Raw genomic sequence first — 12,345 nt, forward strand, 5'->3', positions numbered from 1 at the left:
ATTTATTATAGTTAAAATACAGGCCCACAATCAGAACACTATATTATACCTTCTGAGTTGTCCTGGTAGAAATCCCAGCCAGAGAGATGCATTGTTTTCCAGTTGAATTAGCTGGGAGCCCAAAGAACAAGAATTCTGACCACAGCTGTCCTCCTGATTTGTCTGGGGAAGGCCATTTAACCTAGAGGCTCCCCTTTCTCTTTACAACATTAAAATTATTAAGTAACTGACCTTGAAGGTTATTTTGAGGAATGATGACATTTTAAGAAGGCTTGTCTTTGAGGGAAAAGGGGCTTCCTAGCAGTCTCACTAAACCTCAGTGTTTCAACAAGGGGTGGTAAATAGAATAAAGAGAGTGAAATAACAGTAATAAAAAGGGCATTATAGAAAAAGACTAAATAATGCTGTCTTGCCTGTTAAAACCTTTCTTGCTTCTATTATCTATAATTTCTAGGTCAATTATGCTAATGTCAGCCCAGGGCCTAACTGAGTTAAGGAAAGAATATAGGAAGATTTGTATTGACGTGATGTCAAGAGAAGAGTAGTGTGGGGTATGGAAATGCCCCATTAAGCCTCCATTTGGATATAATAGTCTAATTTGGTACAAGCTCCTAATAGAACTTGATGGTTAGCCATATCCCTGTGGAGCGAAACTTGAGTCTTGTGGATCACACATCCCACAGATTCTCAGTTTCACAAAATGCAAAGTTGACATCAAATTTTAACAATTAATTCTCCAGAAAGTAGACTTTGAGAGAGTCTAGAAAATCAGTCAACAATTTATTGAGGGCTTTCTGTATGCCAGGTCTGGGTTAGGCTCCTTAGGCTTAATCATAAATTATTGTCAGATCATAAAACAAATTCAGTAAGAGAAACAGAAAATTTCTAATATAAAACATTAAGTGTATTAATTTAAAAATTAATGTGAATAAATTATCTTGCCCTATTTTTTCCCCTAGGAAGTCTTTACAGACTGGGAAAGAAAATTTACTCCCAACTTTCCCCCCATGAGCCATGATGACATATAGTTTTAAACCTAGGTACGGTGGGTCTCTGTCTTGGGGCAGGCTCCCCAGCACATCTCCCTCTACGTAGAAAACTATCTGGATATAGCAAAGAATCTTTACCCAAGAACTGGAAACATCAGCCTGGGAACAGGGCAATTTGGTCATTCCTTTTGGAATAGCTCTGTCCTCCTCTCTATGGGGCCCAGCATTGGTGGAACTTTATCTGAGAATGCATAAGTCCTTGTTGAATCTTGTGTAACGTGGGAAAAAGCAAGGGGTGAGTGGCTTACCTTGAAATGACAGCAGCTTGTTGATTGAGTTTCGGCCTGTAATGTAGTATCCATAGTATGCATTCCTAACTGGAATTTCTAAGCGTTGCCTCTATGTTCAGAGCAAGTACCCATTGACAAGTCTGTGCTGTGGATGGGGAGATAGCCTTTTGCTCACACTTCACTTTAAGAGGTAAAGCCAAGTGACATTTAAGTGGTCAATCCCTAGACCCCCTCGGTCACAACCACTGGCTGTTCCAGCCTCTTCCTCATCTCATTCCCTAGTGCTAACTGTCTGGCAACCGAGTAGAGGTATTTTGACAAAGTCTAACCTCCATTCTCTGATATCTCTCTGGATTCCCCAAACTTTCACAAGTGTGATCTAAAATGTTCATTTCTCATCCAAGCAAGCAAAAGGGTATGCACAAGTACAAAATAGTAAAAATTATTGAAGTAGAGGATTAATAATATAGAACAATTAATTGTAAAAAGAAATCGGTCTAGAATCACATATTACAACTTCAGATATAGGGAGGGAGAAGTGGAATAGACGGGAAAATTTTATTCGTGGAATTGATAATAACTCCAAGTGAAGAATTTGGTTATGTTCTTAAAAGCTTTAAAGTAGCCAATGGCACAGAATTAGACTAAAAATGTAGTACGAAATCTATTAGTTGTAATAATCAACTTAAAATTAAATGACCTTATTAAAAGACCTGAGGCTAGAATTTCCCAAACTGGTGTCCTGCACACCACCATGTCACAAAATGTTAGTAGTATACTATAGAAAGTATACTCTACTGCAGAAACTATACTAAACTATGGAAAGTATATATACCATACCATACTATACTATTATGTTCTATACTATACTATAGAAAGTGTTTCTGGCATAAAAATTATTTGGAAAATGCTGTTTTAAAAATGCTATAAAGGGCTTCCCTGGTGCCGCAGTGATTGCGAGTCCGCCTGCCGATGCAGGGGACGCGGGTTCGTGCCCCGGTCTGGGAGGATCCCACGTGCCGCGGAGTGACTGGGCCCGTGAGCCATGGCCGGCGAGCCTGCGCGTCCGGAGCCTGTGCTCCGCAAGGGGAGAGGCCACAACAGTGAGACGCCCGCATACCGCAAAAAGAAAAAAAAAAAAAAATGCTGTACATTTCTTAACTTGAGAATTCCTCAGTGTCTTTAACATGATAATGAGCATTGTAAAGCTCTAAGAGGAAATATAGTGTTCATTGTTTCCCATACTGTTTCATCAGAGAAAATTGTTTTCATAGTATACTTATTAACGTCTCAGTGTAATGCTTTTCTGAGCAGTTTAGGAAAAACTATATTCAGTATTCAACTGAATTTAAGAATTTAAATTTAAGAAGCACTGAGAAAGAATTAAGTAATAATAAAAATTAATAAATTAGAACCATAAACTGTCCAAATTAATAAATAATTTTATAATTTGGTTCTCTAAAAAAAGTAAAATGGACTCTATTTGACTAACCTGGATGTAGAAAAATAATTAAACTATTTGATAATAATAAAATTGAAATATTAATGAAAAATTAATTTTGAGTAAACTATATACTGCTTAAATTGACTCAAAAGGAACGTAGAAAGTTAAGAAAGTAAATATTGTGATAGAACTGGGAAAAAAGTCACCTAAGTTCTTTTTTTGCTCTTTCTGTTGTGCTATTTTTTATTGAAATACAATTGAAGTACAATATTATGTTAGTTTCAGGTGTACTACATAATAGTATTACAGTTATATATATTATGAAATAATCACCACAATAAATCTAGTAACCATCTGCCCCTAAATAAATTATTACAATATTATAGACCATATTCTTTATCTTGCATATTACATCCTTGAGACTTATTTATTATGTAAATGTAGGTTTATATCTTTTAATCTCCTTCATGTATTTCGCCTATCTCCGCAACCCCCTTTCTTCTGGCAATCACCCATTTTTTATCTGTATCTATGAGTCTTGTTTTGTTTGTCTGATTAGGTTTTTAGATTCCACATATAAGTGAGATTATGTGGTATATGTCATTCTATGTCTGATTTATTTCACTTAGAATAATGCCTTCTAGATCCATCCATGTTGTCACAAATGGAAAGATTTCATTTTGCTTAATGGCTGAGTACTATTCTACTGTATATATGTACCATGTCTTCTTTATCCATTCCTCTATCAATGGACACTTAGCTTGCTTCCATACCTTGGCTGTTGTAAAGAATGGTGCAACGAACATTGGAGTGCATACAGTTTTTTGACTTAGTGTTTTTGTTTTCTTTGTATAAATATCCAGAAATGAAATTGCTGGAACATATGGCAGTTCTTTATTAATTTTTTTGGAACATCCATACTGTTTTCTATAACAGCTGCACCAATTTACAAGTCCACAAACAGTGCATGAGGGTTCTCTTTTCTCCACAACCCTTGCCTCGTTATTTGATGTCTTTTTGATGGTAGTCATTCAGACATGGGTGAAATGGTATCTCTGTGGTTTTGATTTGCATTTCTCTGATGACCAGTGATGTTGAGCATCCTTTCACGTGCCTGTTGGTCATTTCTATGTATTCTATCTATTTTTTCTATGTATTTTTCTTTGGAAAAATGTCTATTCAGATTCTCTGCCCATTTTTTATTGTGCTGTTTGGTTTTTGATGTTGGGTTGTATGAATTATTTGTATATTTTAGATATTAACTCATCAGATATACCATTTGCAAATATCTTCTCCCATTCAGTAGGCTGCCTTTTCATTTTACTGATAGTTTCATTTGCTGTACAAAAGCTTTTCAGTTTGATCTAGTCCCATTTGTTTATTTATTTATTTATTTTTTCCCTTGCTTGAGGAGACATATCCAAAGAAACACTGCTAAAATTGATGTCAAAAAGTGTACTGCCTATGTTTCCTTCTAGGAGTTTTATGGTTTCAGGTTTTACATTTCAGTCTTTAATTCATTTTGAGTGTATTCTTGTATATAATGTGAGAAAAGTAGTCCAGTCTGATTCTTCTGCGTGTGGCTGTCCAGTTTTCCCCACACCATTTATTGAAAAGACTGTTTTTTTCCCCACTGTATTTCTTGCCTCCATTATCATAGATTAATTGACCTTATAACTGTGGGTTCATTTTTGGACTGTATATTCTCTTCCATTGAACTATATATCTGGTTTTGTGTCAGTCCCATACTGCTTTGATTATTGTAGCTTTGTAGTGCAGTTTGAAATCAAGGAGCATAATACCCCTAGCTTTCTTCTTTCCAAGATTGCTTTGGCTATTCAAAGTCTTTAGTGTTTCTGAACAAATTTTAGAATTATTTGTTCTTTTTTTAAAAAATGCATTGGTATTTTGATAGGGATTGGTTTAATCTGTGGATTGTTTTGGGGAGTATGGTCACTTTAATTAATATTATTAAATGTTAATAGTATTAATATTTAATATGTAATATTCTTACAATCCATAAGCAAGGTGTATCTTTCCATCCGTTTGTGTTGCCTTCAATTTCTTTCATCAATGTTTATAGTTTTCTGAGTACAAATATTTTACCTCCTTGGTTGGATTTATTCCTAGGTATTTTATTTTTTTGGATGCAATTATAAGTGGGATAGTTTTCTTAATTTCTCTTTCTGATAGTCCATTTTTAGTGTATAGAAATGCAACAGATTTTTGCATATTAATTTTGTATTCTGCAACTTTACTGAATTCATTTACTAGTTCTAATAGTTTTTTGGTGGCATCTTTAGGATTTTCTATATATAGTATCATGTCATCTGTAAACAGTAACAGTTTTACCTCTTTCTTTCCAATGTGGATTCCTTTTATACTCTTTTCTTGTCTGATTGCTGTGGCTAGGGTTTTCAACACTCTGTTGAAAAAAAGTGGTGAGAGTGAGCATACTAGTTTTGCTCCTGATCCCACCAGAAATGCTTTCTGTTTTTCACCATTGAGTATAATGTTGGCTGTGGGTTTTCATATATGGCCTTTATTATGTTGATGTATATTCCCTCAATACCCATTTTGTTGAAAGTTCTTATCATAAATCAATGTTGAATTTTATCAAAAGCTTTTCCTGCATCTAGTGAGATAATCACATTATTTTTATTCTTCAATTTGTTAATGTGTATCCACTGATTGATTTTTATATATTGAACCATACTTTCATCTCTGGGATAAATCCCACTAGATCATGATGTATGATCCTCTTAATGTGTTCCTTTTTTTTTCTTTTTTTTTTTTTTTGGTACGCGGGCCTCTCACTGTTGTGGCCTCTCCCATCGCAGAGCACAGGCTCCGGACGCACAGGCTCAGCAGCCATGGCTCACAGGCCCAGCTGCTCCACGGCATGTGGGATCTTCCCGGACAGGGGCACGAGCCCATGTCCCCTGCATTAGCAGGCAGACTTTCAACCACTGCACCACCGGGGAAGCCCTAATGTATTCTTGAATTTGGTTTGAAAATGTTGAGGATTTTTGCATCTATGTTCTTCAGTGGTATTGGCCTGTAATTTTCCTTTTTTCTTGTGGTGTTTTTGTCTGGTTTTGGTATCAGGGTAATGCTGGCCTCATAGGATGAGTTGAAACATTCCTTCTTATTCAATTTTTTGCAATTGTTTGAGATGGATAGGTGTTAACTCTTCTTTAAATATTTGTTGGAATTCACTCATGAAGCCATCTGTTCCTGGAGTTTTGTTTGCTGGGAATTTTTATTACGGATTCAATTCTGTTACTGGTAATTTATCTGTTATATTTTTTGTTTCTCTCTGGTTCAGTCTTGGGAGATTGTTCATTTCCAGGAATTTATCCATTTCCTCTAGGTTGTCCATTTTATTGGCATATAATTGTTTATAGAAATCTCTTATTATCCTTTGTATTTCTTTGGTGTCATTTGTAACTTCTCTTTCATTTCTGATTTTATTTATTTGAGTTTTCTCTCCTTTTCTCTTGATGACTCTGGCTAAAGTTTTATCAATTTTGTTTATTTTTTTCAAAGAACTGGCTCTTAGTGTCCCTAATCTTTTCTACTATTTTTTTAGTGTCTATTTTGGTTTTTTCTGTTCTTATCTTTATGATTTCTTTGCTTCTCCTAAGTTTGGATTTTCTTTGTTCTTCTTTTCCTAGTGCTTTTAGGTGTAAGATTAAGTTGTCCATTTGAGATTTTTCTTGTTTCCTGAGGTACGTTTTTATTGCTATAAACTTCCCTCTTGGAACTGCTTTGTTGCATCCTATAGATTTTGGACCATTGTGTTTCCATTTTCATTTGTCTCATGTATGTTTTTATTTTCTCTTTGATTTCTTCAATGAGCAATTTGTTGCTTATTAACATATTGTTTAGCCTCCACACATTTGTGTTTTTTGCAGCTTTCTTTTTCTTATAGTTGATTTCTAGTCTCATATCATTGTGGTAGGAAATGATTTCAATTTTCTTAAATTTACTGAGACTTGTTTTGTGGCCTAGCATGTGATCTATCTTAGAGAACGTTCCATGTGCAACTGAAAATAATCTGTATTCTGCTGCATTTGGATAGAGTGTTCCACATATATCTATTAAGTTCAAGTTGTCTAATATGTTATTTAAGGCCAGTGCTTCTGCATTGATCTTCTGTCTAGATGATCACTCCATTGATGTACGTGTGGTGTTAAATCCCCTACTATTATTGTGTTACTGTCAAATTATCCTTTATATCTGTTAATATTTGCTTTATGTATTTAGGTGTTCCTATGTCAGGTTCATATGCATTTACAATTGTTATATCTTCTTGTTGGATTGATCCCTTTATCACTAGGTAATGTCCTTTTTTGTCTCCTATTACAATCTTTATTTTTAAGTCTTTTTTCACTGATATATTATTGATACCCTAGCTTTCTTTTGATTTCCAATTTCACAGAGTAACTTTTCCCATCCCCTCACTTTCAGTCTATGTGAGTCTTTAAATCTGAAGTGAATCTCTTGTAGGCAACATATATATGATCTTGTTTTTGTATTGATTCAGTCACTCTATGTCTTTTGATAAGAGCATTTAGTCCAGTTACATTTAAAGTAATTATTGATAGGTATATACTTTTGTCATTTTGTTGACATTTTTCTGGTTGTTTTGTCTTTTTTGTTCCTTTCTTCTTCTCTCTTCTTTGTGATTTGATGACTATCTTTAGTGTTATGTTCAGTATTAAATTCCTTTATCTATTTTTTGTGTTTATCTATAATAGGTTTTTGATTTGTGGTTACCATGAGGGGTGTGTGCTATGTGTGTGTGTGTGTGTGTGTGTGTGATTTAAGCTGATGTTTTCTTAGATTTGAATGCATTCTAACAACCCTGCATTTTTACTTCCCTGGCCCCCACCAGCAACATTTAATATTTTGACATCCTATTTTACATTTTTCCCTTTGTGTATCCCTTAATTACTTATTGTGGATATAGATGATTTTGCTACTTTTAACTTTTCTACTAGGTTTATAAGTGGTTGATCTACTACATTTATTGTATGTTTGCCTTGATCAATGAGATTTTTCCTTTTGTAATTTTCATATTTCTAGTTGTGGTCTTTTCTTTTTTGATTGGAGAAGTCCCTTTAACATTTCCTGTAAAGCTGATTTGGTGGTACTGAACTCTTAGTTTTTGCTCATCTGTAAAATTCTTTATCTCTCTTTCAAATCGAATGATAGCCTTGCTATGTAGAGTATTCTTGGGTATAGCTTTTGTCCTTTCATCACTTTGAATATATCTTGCCACTCTCTTCTGGCCTGACAAGTTTCTGCAGAAAAGTCAGCTGATAGCCTTATAGGAGTTCACTTGTATGTAACTTGTTGCTTTTTCCTTGCTGGTTTTAATATTCCCTCTTTATTTTTAATTTTTGCCATTTTAATTATAATCTCTTGGTTTGGATTTCTTTGGTTTCACTTTGTTTGGGTGTCTCTATGTTTCCTGGATCTGAATGTCTGTTTTGTTCCCCAGGTCAGGGAAGTTTCCAGCTATTATTTCTTCAAATAAGTTTTCTACCCCTTTCTTTCTCTCCTGTCCCTCTGGGACTCCTTTAATGCAAATGTTAGTATGCTTGACACTGCCCTACAAGTCTCTTAAACTAATTTCATTTTTTAAAAATTCTTTTTTTTTATGTTTAGTTTAAGTGGTTTCCACTACTCTGTCTCCAGTTCACTGATCTGTTACTCTTCATCATGTAAAATACTGTTGATTTTTTCTAGTGTACTTATTATTTTAGTTATTGTATTCTTCAGCTGTGTTTGGTTCTACTTTATATTTTGTAACTCTTTGTTAGATTTTCATTGTGTTTATCCATTCTTCTCCCAGGTTCATTGAGTATCTTTATGATCATTACCTTGAACTCTGTATCAGGTAGATTCTTTTCTCCGCTTCATCTAGTTTCTGAGGTTTTGTCTTGTTCCTTTGTTTGGAACATATCCATCGGTTTCCTCATTTTACCTAATTCTCTGTTTATTTTTATATATTAGGCAGGTCAGTTACATTTTCCAACCTTGGAGGAGTGGCCTTAGGTAGGAGATGTACTATGGGGCCCAGCAGCACACTCCCTTCTGGTCATCAGAGCTATATGCTCTTGGTGTGCCCTCTATGTGGTCTTTGTGGGCCCTTCTGTTGTGGTGGGACTGAGTACTGTAGGTGTGCTGGTGAGTGGGGTTTGTCCATAGCCTGGTTGGCTTCCAGGCCCTGTCTCAAGCAATGGTTCCTGGCCCACTGGTGGGTGGGATGGTGTCCCAAGGCAACTGGCTGTGGGGACTGAGGGGGACCAGGGCTGGTGCCAATACACTGGTGGGTGAGTCCAGGTACCCATGCAGGTGGCTGTGGGGCCCTGGGGGTCCCAGGGCTGGTGCCAGTTTGCTGGTTGGCAGGTAAACCCCCAGTGCTTATAAGCTAGAGAGAGGACTCCAAAATGGTTCTTGCAAGCACCAGTATCCTTGTGTTAGAATGAGCTTCCAAAAATGGCTGCTGCCAGGGTCTATGTCCCCAGAGGGAGTCCCAGTTGTCTCCTGTCTTTCAAGGAGGCTCTCCAAGATCAGCAAGTAGGTTTGACTCAGGGTCCTTTGTAATAAATGTCTCTGCACTGAGACTCAGAGCATGTGAAATTTTGTGATAGGCTGATAACATATCTTCAAAATAACTATTGATCCTCTAATTTATTACAGTAAAGTCTTCTCATAAATAAAGCAATATCTCTCAAATGCATCTTCTTTCTAGAATTGACTGAATGCTTTTACATATTTCATGTTTTATAATATGCAACTATATCTTACAGCTAAATTTTATGTATTCCAAGCTTTATACTCTTCATAAATATTTCAATTCAAATAAATTTCAGTGTAACTTTTTTCCAAGACCCAAAATATAACTATTAATCATTTCTGATTTCATTAGTGTTCTCTAAATATCATAAAATTAATATTACAAATCTTCATTTAGGTTATTAATTCTTAAAATGGCTCTAGTTTATATTTGAGGAAGTTTTATAATTTTCTAAAAATATTTGGCAAAATAGCTCATTTTATCTGGAAATTGCATTTCCAATTCTGTATCTCTAAGTATTCTGTTTTATTTTCCTGGTACATTTTTTCTACATCCTAACTGCCTAAATTATCATGTATGGCTTGTCACAACTGATTACTTCAAATATCACTCTTTTGTTTCACCAATTAGAAATGCTGGTTTGATTCTGAAGCCAACTATCCCCTGTAAGGAAAGGTCCAAATAAGAGAATCACAAAATGAAAAAAAAGATGTTTTGTTTTCCACTTTGGCTGGGAGATATGTACATTTAATTAGGCTTATAAATTTTTGTTTGTCTCAGAAGGATCAAATCTATTAGAAGGGAACTTGAACACTAATACAATAACTCTATGTGAAATACTAAGAATTTTGTAAGATCATCCTAAATTTGTTCCCATTAGCAGGAAAATGAATAAGAAAACCCACCTACAGAAAATGTTAATTTCCCTGAAGAGACGGGGGGGGGGGGGGGGGGGGTGGGGGGTGGGAGAGAGAGAGAGAGAGAGAGAGAGACTGTGTGTGTGTGTGTGTGTGTGTGTGTGTGTGATGAAGCAACTGAAAAGACTCTTCAGTAAAACAACAGAGGTACTGCTGATCTAACCCTGCTCTGGTTCATTCACGCAGAGCTTTCAGAAACTGAATGTAGGTTTTCTATTTCTTCTTCTTTCTCCCAGTCAATTGGAATTTTCTTTTGAAAGGAAATATTAAGAGGCTGGGCTGAATGATAAAGTTACAATTATTTTCTGAGTCCCACCCTATAATTTTTTCTAATCAAAAACCTATACTAGGTTGGATTAATTCTCAGGTGTTAGTTCATTAGGAAATATATTTACTAATGAAACTAACATTTTCACAAATCTGAATACTGTTGGACACCAAGCTATGAAATGCTTCAGCGTATAAAACATTGTTGCATCCATTGGCATCTTAAGGAGACTAACTGACATTCTTAACTAGATGTCTTATTTCTGCCCCAAAGAGCTAGCTTTGTTTAGAAGCAGTCTTCTCAAGCCTATCTGCCTCTCAATATTTACTAGCTCTTGGTTTCATAAGCTTATTTGTCTGCAGGTGACAATAATTCCTTTTTCTATTTCTCCAGTATTTCCTGAAAATAAGATCTTAGTGAGAATGGAGGGCACCTCAGTGACTCAATACATCCACCTTCTCTTTGTGTTTGAGTTACTATCTTTTCTTCAAAGTATTACTTGGGCATCCACTATTGGGTACTACTGTGTAGGGCATTCAAGATAGTTTTCACTCTTCCAAGGTAATTTCTTCTTGAATCTCTTACCTAAACATCTGCAATGGTCACTTCATTGCTACTGCAGGCTCAAATCTTGCATCCTTCCTGTCTATCCTTCACTTCATCTCCAAAGTGACATGTTTATAATGTAAAACCAACCACACCACTCTCCTGTTTAGTCAGTGGCCCCCCCATTGTCTTCTGTATAATGTCCACATTTCTCCAGCCTCATCTGAAGTGCACAGGTCAGACATTCAGATGTGCTTTCCATCCTCCAAGTACATTAGGCAATTTCATATCTTCCTGCTTTTGATCGTGATGCTCTTTCTACCTGGAATATTCTTTCATCCCACTTCCTTGCTACTTGAGGATGCCTATTCACTTTTCAACTCCTAGTTCAATCAGTAACCCTCTGTGAAACCTTTCCTGGCTCATTTCATCCTGTTCTTTATGTTCTTTCTTTATAATCCAACATACTGCTATCTTTATATCTATAATTCTTAATTGTACTTTTTGAACCCATGACTATCTGTCCTACTATTTTTATTCTCCTGGAAGGCAGAAATTATGTCTGATTTATTCCTGAGGGGCATGGAAGAAAACACATTAATTAGTGATGAATGAAAGGATCGTTAAATAGAGGGGAGGCGCCAGTTGCTAACAGACAAGATGAATCTGAAAAACAAAAACAAAACAAATGGGTTTGGTTTTGTGACTTTCATCGGTTATGCCCAACATCCTCATGATAAGGAAGGGAAGAGATAATACCCAGGATGAAGAACTGAAAAGTTGGTTTCATTGGAAGGACATGGTGTACAAGAGATCAAGGCTTCCAGTGAGAGCTTTACTGCAATGGCTACCCATAGGGAATGTCTGTGTTGGAGACAAATGAGCCTGCAGTCTGGTAGATGGGTTGTAAGAACAGAGGTGGTCCAGGAACTGGAGGACCAAAGGCAGAATCAGTAATAGTGAGGCAGTGGGAAGGGAAGGAGGAAAGGAAAATTTTGGAGTTCAAAATTTTGGAAATGAAGCAGTTTGGGGTGATGACAAGGCCCAAGGCCCAAAGCCCAGTTTTAAATTTAGGCAGCTTAATGGGAGGGTAATGAAGATAAAGGTTGTTACCACTAAAGAAACTTTGAGGTCAGCGGGCTCGGGGTGTTATTATTAGAGTGACCATATATCCTGGTTTCCTTGGGCCCAACCTGGTTTATACTTCTTTTTCCAGCATAATTATTAATAGTATTTCTTTCACTCTCAAAAGTTCCTTTGTTTGGATGATAAATTATATAGTCACTCTAGTTTTTATTC

The sequence above is a fragment of the Phocoena sinus genome, chromosome 17, assembly GCF_008692025.1.
Source record: "Phocoena sinus isolate mPhoSin1 chromosome 17, mPhoSin1.pri, whole genome shotgun sequence".
Classification (NCBI taxonomy): Eukaryota; Metazoa; Chordata; class Mammalia; order Artiodactyla; family Phocoenidae; genus Phocoena; species Phocoena sinus.